The sequence below is a fragment of the Schistocerca gregaria genome, chromosome 2 (genome assembly GCF_023897955.1).
Source record: "Schistocerca gregaria isolate iqSchGreg1 chromosome 2, iqSchGreg1.2, whole genome shotgun sequence".
Taxonomy (NCBI): Eukaryota; Metazoa; Arthropoda; class Insecta; order Orthoptera; family Acrididae; genus Schistocerca; species Schistocerca gregaria.
Genome location: NC_064921.1, coordinates 60913073 through 60923302, shown reverse-complemented (window position 1 = coordinate 60923302; position 10230 = coordinate 60913073).

The window sequence follows — 10230 nt, the reverse complement described above, 5'->3', positions numbered from 1 at the left end:
CATTTGTCCTCTAGCCATCCCTGCTTAGCCATTTTGCACTTCCTGTCTATCTTGTTTTTGGGCCGTTTGTATCCCTTTTTGCCTGCTTCATTTACTGCATTTTTATATTTTCTCCTTATAACAATTAAATTCAATATTTCTTCTGTTACCCAAGGATTTCTACTAGCCTTCGTCATTTTACCTACTAGATCCTCTGCTGCCTTCACTACTTCATTCCTCAGAGCTACCCATTCTTCTTCTACTGTATTTCTTTCCCCCATTCCTGTCAATTGTTTCCTTATGCTCTCCCTGAAACTCTGTACAACCTCTGGTTCTTTCAGTTTATCCATGTCCCATCTCCTTAAATTCCCACCATTTTGCAGTGTCTTCAGTTTTAATCTACAGTTCATAACCAATAGATTGTGATCAGAGTCCACGTCTGCCCCTGGAAATGTCTTACAATTTAAAACCTGGTTCCTAAATCTCTGTCTTACCATTATGTAATATATCTGAAACCTGTTAGTATCTCCAGGATTCTTCCATGTATACAACCTTCTTTTATGATTCTTGAAGCAAATGTTAGCTATGATTAAGTTGTGCTCTGTGCAAAATTCTACCAGGTGGCTTCCTCTTTCATTTCTTTGCCCCAATCCATATTCACCTACTATGTTTCCTTCTCTCCATCTTCCTATTACCGAATTCCAGTCACCCATGAGTATTAAATTTTTGTCCCCATTCACTATCTTAATAATTTCTTTTATTTCATCACACATTTTTTCAATTTCTTCGTCATCTGCAGAGCTAGTAGGCATGGGCTTTGTGTCTATCTTGGCTACAATAATGCGTTCACTATGCTGTTTGTAGTAGCTCACCCACACTCCTATTTTTTATTCGTTATTAAACCGATTCCTGCATTACCCCTATTTGATTTTGTATTTATAACCCCGTATTCACCTGACCAGAAGTCTTGATCCTCCTGCTACCAAACTTCACTAATTTCCACTATATCTAACTTTCACGTATCCACTTTCCTTTTTAAATTTTCTAACCTACCTGCCCAATTAAGGGATCTGAGATTCCACACTCCGATCCATATAACACCAGTTTTTTTTCTCCTGATAACGACGTCCTCTTGAGTAGTCCCCGCCCGGAGATCCGAATGGGGGACAATTTTACCTTTGGAATATTTTACCCAAGAGGATGCCATCATCATTTAATTATACAGTAAAGCTGCATGCCCTTGGGAAAAATTATGGCCAATGTTTCCCCTTGCTTTCAGATGTTCGCAATGAAATTTCTTCATTTCATTTCAGTCAATTACCTTGGGCGAACACACACCAAAACCAGATGAGTGACGGGTGGGGTGTTGCATGGTTCGCTCAACTAGAACAGATTTTTGTAAATATAATTAACAATCTATGTCAGAAGTAGATCTGCACCACGAAGGACTCACTCAAGACCTACTGGGTGTGTTTTTTTAATGCTGTGATAAGTCGTGGAGGGGCAGCGTATCAGTCCAGCAGTCTGAAGCAGCTTCCGAGATGTTTTTGGTACACATTCAGATTGGTGCATCTACTAGTACTGACTGCCCTGCCAATTTAATAAGTAACAACTATGTTTACATATCTCATCCAGTTTGGTTTGCAAGACTGAACAAAAACCGGAGTGCCCCCTTTCACAAATTTCACCATGTTCTAAAATTTCTAGTACTGGTGTCTTGAACAGAAAAGCAGAGGGGGCTTATCTGTTATACCCAATGATCATGTTTATCGGTGCAAAATGGACCAGAAAGTATTAGACAAATGTCCATTTTTAATGTGGCAAACCCTTTTTAAAAAATTGGCTACCTTAGCTTTGCAGGACATAAGGGGTGACGTTTTCCTTCAGCTGAATAAACATGCTTCAAACAGTCATCTCCTTGATAACCACATACATCAACTGAAAAAAAAAGCTGTACTGATTGAGCATTGTGAAATAAGGCAACATGATGAAGTGAGGCTCCACAGCAAGGAGTATCACCATTCTCTGCTTAGAGGTGTCCACACAAAAATACTTTTGTTTAATAATGAGGGATTTTGTGATTGTTTTGAAAATAGAATTGCATACACATATGGTGGCACCTACAGCTGCAAAAGTCAGGTCATGTGCAGCTGAACTGTAGTTTGTTTGTGTTAAATAAATTAATGAATTTGAGTTCCTGCATTTTTCTTAAACTCTGTTTAATTAATGCCTTATATTTTTTTCAGCGTGTAATTCATAATATCAGTTTCCAAATTTCTATGCTATAAAACCGTTTCATCATTCTAATGTTTAAGATAATTGAACAATTTTTTTCTTCCCCCCTAATATGGAGTTTCCACTGCAGGAAAAATTGGATTAAATAAAGCTGATTGTAAAATATTTGTGTTTAGTGACACAGTACTAAATTTCCACAGTACAAGGATTTAAGTTATGCATACGTTTTTCTGTAATAAGTCAAGATCTTGTATTATTACCATCAGTACTTTCATTTTTCTTTTGTGTTAACTGTTTATTTTAGAATTTTCTTCAACTTTTTCGCAACAGGTCACAAACTTAAAATGTTGCCATCAGAAATGTACTCCCCCCTGACACTTTATTAGCCTATTGCATATTAGTTATGACACTGATAATAATCCTGTTAAAAAAGGCTGTTTACCTTATTCTTTCAAAAGAGCAGTTTACCTATAAGATATATACAATAATATGAAGACAAACACAGTGGTATCAAGCTTAATTAATATTTATATAATGTGTTTAGGGTGTACATTGCTGTCCATGCAAATCAAGTTTTCTTGGTATGTGTGCGTGTTTTTTCGACATTAGTGTTGGCATATTTTCACTCAGATGTAAATGAATCCTCTGGGGCAAGACATTTTACATAAATAGTTTTGCCTGTGTAGTAAATAGTGCCTATTCACCAGAAGTGTGCAGCAAGATTATTGTGTAAAACAGATAACTACACATTGTGCAGAATGCTTTTAAGGCTCTTGGAATTCTTACTCCTCAATACCTATACTCCTTAACGGTTTTTCTTACTGACAAAAAAAAGGTTTCAGTTGAACTATGATGTTCTTAACACAATACAAGGCAATTGTAATCATTTTTATGTGCACTTAGCAGTTTTGTCCAGTTCTGAGAGGAGTAATGGATTCTGCTGCAAAGGTATGGTATTCAGCAAGCTCCCATCTAACATCAAGCAAGAAATTGAGAATTTCTACTAATTCAAAACAAGACTATCAGCTAATCTTTTTGTTATTTGAAGTGTATGGTCAATAATTAAAAAGTTTTATTCAAGAATATCAAGAATTTTATTCACTGTAGATCATTATACAATGATATTGACTTCGTCATACAAGATGTACTAGTACATACAGAACAATAAAATAAACTTCTGTCAATACATTATAGAATACATTTGAAGCATGGTAGTGTACCAAATTACAAAGGATAGCTTTTAAAAGTTAATGCAATAAGCTATCTTATAATCTAATATAATATGGTATTTTATTGCTTATAGTATAAACTTTCTAATTACACATGATTAACCACAGCACAAAATAATATATTTAACTGCAGACAACTTTTAAATGCTTATATTCTCCTCAGGCATCTCAAAGAATTCTTTAATGTCATCAATGGATGATCTGACAGCCAGCTGTACCACTTAATTTTAAAAGAATTTGTATCCATAGACTGAACATTAACTGGCAGTTTATTGAACATTTTGAGTGGGTTAACATTGTGGAAATTTCCTGTTCTCGCTAATCTGTTGCGCAGTATGTCTAAATTACCATTAGCCCTGGTGTTGTGTTCACATATTTACCTTCTGGCAATAAATTCTGAAATATTATTTTTAATATAGAGTACAGACACATAGATGTATAAATTTATAATTGAAAGTATTCTGAGTCTGGAAAAAAAGAGGACGACAGTGCTCCCTATGACCTCTTTTACATATTATACGTATGACTTTTTCTTGTAATTTCAATATGTTTTTGATGTGAGGGGAGTGCCCCCATATAATCAGACCATATGAAATATGTGACTGGAATAGTCCAAAGTATGTCACTCTGAGGTACTCCAAGCTCACTACCTCCCTTAGTTACAAGAGAAGGTATGCCACCTGACATATTTTTTCACATACATGATTGACATGTTCCTCCCAATATAGTTTTGAATACCTAAGAGTTTTACTGACTTATTGCCTACTTCATTTGATGTTCCCATTAAAAGTTGTTGTGTTTTGTCAGGGTTGCATAGGAGCTTATTGGCTGCAAACCAGTCCAGGGCCTTATCTAGTGTTTCTTTTGTTAGGTTATTCAGATCTGAAATGTTCTGATGTGTGGTAAGTAGTGTTGTATCGTCAGCATAACACACAACAGGGTGAGCTATATTTTTAGGTAAATCATTAATAGCGACAATGAAGAAGAAGGGTCCAAGAATACACCCTTGTGGTACACCTGTGCTGATTTCCATGATGGAAGAATTTAAATTTCTGACTGAAACAAATTGTTTTTGGTTACTTAAATAAGAATTTATCACAGATAAAGTGCTCCCTCTCACCCCATAAAACTCTAGTTTCCCCAGTGGTATGTCAACAGGAATGCAATTGAAAGCTTTGCTTAGGTCACATAATACCAGTGATACCATGTTATTATTTTCAAAAGCTGTTAAGGTTTGGTCAATGATTTCCAAGATGGCTCCTGTTGTGTTCTTCCCCTTTTGAAAGCCAAACTGATTGTTACATAGGATATAGTGTTTTTCAAAGAAGTTGCTTATTTGTGTGTGTATCAGTGCCTCAAATACCTTTGAGAATATTGGAACAATGGAGACTGGTCTGTAGCTTTGGGGGAGATGTTTGTCTCCTTTTTTTAAAAACTGGGACAACTTTTGATACCTTGAGTGCATCCGGAAAAACTCCAAATTCCACACATTTATTAAAAATATAAGCTAATTGTTTGGCGATTGAGTGTATTGTCTTTTTAATTATATTATTTGATAATCAATAACAGTCCATACTTTTAGAACCTGAAAATTTGGATACAGCTTTTATAACATCAGCAGGTGTGACAGCCCTCCGTTGAAATGCCAGGTTAACAGGCAGTGGTGTTCCAACAAGGTTCATTGCAGATGAATTTGTTGCTTTGATACTGTTACTTGTTTCTTTAACTGAGTTTAAAAAGTACTCATTTAATTCTTCAGGATCAAGCAGAGCTGTTTCTGTGCATTTCGGTGTATTCTCTTGTTTTATTATTTGCCAGGCTGCCTTTCATTTATTGGAAGCTCTTTCTATATAGTTCTCCACTGCTTGCTTTTTTGCCAGAAGAAGTTTAGCTTTATAGTATTTTTTGCATTTCAGATATGACCTTTGAATGTTCACACTCTGTTCTGTCCCTTGGTCAGAGGCTTGTTTATGCATCTGGTACAGCATATGCAAGTTTCCTCTAATTTCTACTACCTCTTGTGTGAACCAGTTCAGACTTTTCTTTTTCATTTCATTTGGATATCAAATTTTTTTTTTCCTGGTGAGCAAGAATACCATAAATCTGTGTACTTTTTAAGAAAGTTACTAAAGCTAATTTCAGCTTCCCTTTTTCCAGATTGACAATCATACATAAAGTCCCAATCTGCACTTCCTAATCTATCAACAAACATATTTATGTACTCTTCCTTCTGTCTTCGTACCATTACTACTTTAGATTCTTCAGTTTTAACTGGCTGCTCTTACAGAGTGTAAGGAGTAGTGGCTCATGATCTGCAAGTCCACTTCCTGCAAGTCTAACTGTAAAATCCTCCCTATGGAAATTCACAATAATATTGTCTATACAGGCATTCTTACGTGTAGCAGAGTTATTTGTACAATAGAGGTCTAATGATCTTAGCAAATTCAAAAATGTCCTAGCAACTGGTCTCTGTGTGTTTACCATTTCTATGTTGAAATCACCACATATAGCAATTCTCGTTTTACTCTTCAATATTTTTTAAATTATTAATTCACATTTTTCAATAAACAAATTTACATCACCATCTGGCGACCTATATAGACTAACTACCACTATATTTTCATTCATTAGTTTTACACAACTAAACTTCCCAACTAGTTCTGAGGAGTATGTAGATACATCAATTCTGGAAAACATTACTCCTTCATTGACAAAAATTCCCGCCCCACCATTCTTTCTCTGTTTTCTACATATCATGTCTCCCACAACATACCCTTGGGGAATGAACATATTTACTTGTTCCTGTGTTAACCAGTGCTGAGATACACATATAACATCTACATGCTCAGTGTTACATAAACGTTCTAATTCTAAAATTTTATTTCTAATACATTGTATGTTAACTTGTAGAAAAGTTAGTAGTTTGTCTCTGTCTGTATTTCTCTGAGAGCAATTTGACTTTATATTTGAAGTTGTAGGTTCCATGAATGTCTTTAATCTTGATGCACTGTGATCATACGTGTTATGATAGTCACATACCTGTTCATCCACTTGATGACTCACTTTGTTAACTGCTTTCGTCTGTGAAACCACTGCTGATCCCACCAAAAATCCTGGTCCCTCGGTTGTGGTTTCTTTTTTTGGGTTGACTGCCGTACTCCACGTGTTGGTATTCTCATCCCTTGAGCTTGATTTGCTGTTCTTCTTTTTGCAAGTAGATCTCTCTTCTTGTATGGTGCCTTCTTTCCTGCCACCTCATTTGCTGCTTCTTCAAACTTTTGCACTGTCCTCTTGGGTAAGTTTATTGCTTGAGTGATTGTCCTCTCCACACAAACAGAGTTCACTTTTAAGGATTCTGTTGTCATTTGTGCTGGAGTTGTGTCAGTAACAATTCTCACTGATTCTTTATCTGACACTTCAATATCTTTCCATTTAAGTTCTATTGCTGTTTTGTACACTTTCCTGTTTCTTTCCACTGATTCATAAATCCTTGTGGCAATTAGTTCTTTACCAGTTGCAGTAAGGTGTTGTCCATGTGCTGCATAAAGCTCCTTGTTACTAGGAGTATCAATATAAGAAGTGTTATGGAAGCCTTTCACTATTTTTTTTAGTTTTCTGTTTGCAGATTTGGTTACATAGTAGATATGAACGTGTGTTGTAAAGCTATATAGCAAATAGTAATGCACTGCAAGCAAGACTCAGTATTTGCAGATATAAATAGCTATTTTGTTTGCAAAGTCCAATTGTAATCAAGTTAGTATTAAGCTACCAGTGGGACGCAAACAGCAAGTATTTAGTGTAACTGTGGATGCAGCAGCTTTTTTCAAAGTAGCAACTTTCTTTTTCTTTAATTAATTAGTTGCTCTAGGTATGAATGTAACTATTCAGTATAGAGATTAGCACATTGATTGTTGTTACTGTAGATCTTGTCTCATTGCACATCTCTAATTGTTCTCCGTCTATAGTGTAATTTTGTTGGAGATCAACTCTTGTGCTTTGTATTAGCAGCATAATTAATGACTTTCATATACACTCCTGGAAATTGAAATAAGAACACCGTGAATTCATTGTCCCAGGAAGGGGAAACTTTATTGACACATTCCTGGGGTCAGATACATCACATGATCACACTGACAGAACCACAGGCACATAGACACAGGCAACAGAGCATGCACAATGTCGGCACTAGTACAGTGTATATCCACCTTTCGCAGCAATGCAGGCTGCTATTCTCCCATGGAGACGATCGTAGAGATGCTGGATGTAGTCCTGTGGAACGGCTTGCCATACCATTTCCACCTGGCGCCTCAGTTGGACCAGCGTTCGTGCTGGACGTGCAGACCGCGTGAGACGACGCTTCATCCAGTCCCAAACATGCTCAATGGGGGACAGATCCAGAGATCTTGCTGGCCAGGGTAGTTGACTTACACCTTCTAGACCACGTTAGGTGGCACGGGATACATGCAGACGTGCATTGTCCTGTTGGAACAGCAAGTTCCCTTGCCGGTCTAGGAATGGTAGAACGATGGGTTCGATGACGGTTTGGATGTACCGTGCACTATTCAGTGTCCCCTCGACGATCACCAGAGATGTACGGCCAGTGTAGGAGATCGCTCCCCACACCATGATGCCGGGTGTTGGCCCTGTGTGCCTCGGTCGTATGCAGTTCTGATTGTGGCGCTCACCTGCACGGCGCCAAACACGCATACAACCATCATTGGCACCAAGGCAGAAGCGACTCTCATCACTGAAGACGACACATCTCCATTCGTCCCTCCATTCATGCCTGTTACAACACCACTGGAGGCGGGCTGCTCGATGTTGGGGCGTGAGCGGAAGACGGCCTAACGGTGTGCGGGACCGTAGCCCAGCTTCATGGAGACGGTTGCGAATGGTCCTCGCCGATAACCCAGGAGCAACAGTGTCCCTAATTTGCTGGGAGGTGGCGGTGCGGTCCCCTACGGCACTGCGTAGGATCCTACGGTCTTGGCGTGCATCCGTGCGGCGCTGCGGTCCGGTCCCAGGTCGACGGGCACTTGCACCTTCCGCCGACCACTGGCGACATCGATGTACTGTGGAGACCTCACGCCCCACGTGTTGAGCAATTCGGTGGTACGTGCACCCGGCCTCCCGCATGCCCACTATACGCCCTCGCTCAGAGTCCGTCAACTGCACATACGGTTCACGTCCACGCTGTCGCGGCATGCTACCAGTGTTAAAGACTGCGATGGAGCTCCGTATGCCACGGGAAACTGGCTGACACTGACGGCGGCGGTGCACAAATGCTGCGCAGCTAGCGCCATTCGACGGCCAGCACCGCGGTTCCTGGTGTGTCCGCTGTGCCGTGCGTGTGATCATTGCTTGTACAGCTCTCTCGCAGTGTCCGGAGCAAGTATGGTGGATCTGACACACCGGTGTCAATGTGTTCTTTTTTTTCCATTTCCAGGAGTGTATTTAATGGTTTGTTACCTGGAAGAAGAGGACATAAATCGGTCATATTAAATACTGATATTTGTAATTTTTCATATGTGTAAAACAGCTGTACACTTAAAATTTAATTATCATCACTCACCTTACCAAGCAATTGTAATAGCTGTCTTGTTTTCAGCAAAAAGTCAGTAATAGTAAATGAAAACATAACAAGGTTTTTTTCCTTCTGAAAGGTGAAGAGGTTGGGTTCGAGATTGTGGAGTTTATAGGCAAGAGGTGGAAGAAGTACACAAATCACAAAGAGTTGGGTGTAACTTTGAGACCAGTATGCAATCCCAAATCATTTGGAGTAGAATATTATCTGGGTATCTGCACAGTAGCACTGAAGTTGCTCCACAAGTGGTTCAGTATACGTGTGCTTTTTTCATGTGCTCTGTCTGACAGCAGCCTCCTTGTAATCATCGAATACTCGAACAATGTTTCTCACTTGTGTACAGTGAACTTAACTTTCGTTTTTTGTTTTATTTCTAATTTTCTTATGTTCTTTGGGAGTATACACAGGAGTTCATCTAATGTTCTACATCAATTTGTGAGTGCTTTGGCCATGATTTTTTTCCCTTGCTACTGGTCTTTTCCATAATACTACTTTCTTATTGCATTTAAATAAAAACATAAAATTGTTGTCATTGTTGTTGTTGTTGTTGATTATTATTATTATTATTATTATTATTATTATTAACAACATAGAGATGTATACATCTCAAGATAATACAGTCTGTATGCATCTGAGGATAATCATAATCATGATTTATTGGTTCTTTCCGAACTGCTACACACTTAAGTCATGTACTGAATATAGGGAAAATCAAATTTCAGTTCATGAATTAAAGTAACAGACACCACAACCTAAATGGTAGAAATTATCCATGATAACAGATTAAATTCATGAAAGATGTTTTGTTGATAATTTAGCTGATATCTATGAAACACTTTTCTGGTATAATGCTGTTCTTAACTGAGACATGGGTATTATTGATGTTTCTTGTGTTGTGGCTACAGACATGTTTATTTTGTTGTTGGTCCCAAAATCTGTTTAAAACATATTCAGTAGCAAAGAGGATACAATCATATACGAGGGCTATTTGGAAAGTATCCAAATCTACTCTTTATGTTCTTTTCATTATGAGTTGTTATTGGTCTGACAGGCACTGGTGAAGGCTGTGGGATGTTAAGAAATTTGGCCAAGTTCAGTTTGTGGAAGAGGGTGGTGGCTGATGGTGTGGCTGCTTGGGGAGCAGCGGAGGGACAGGAAGGGAAACACCACTGTTCAGGCAGTTTAGGAGCAGGTGGGATAAAT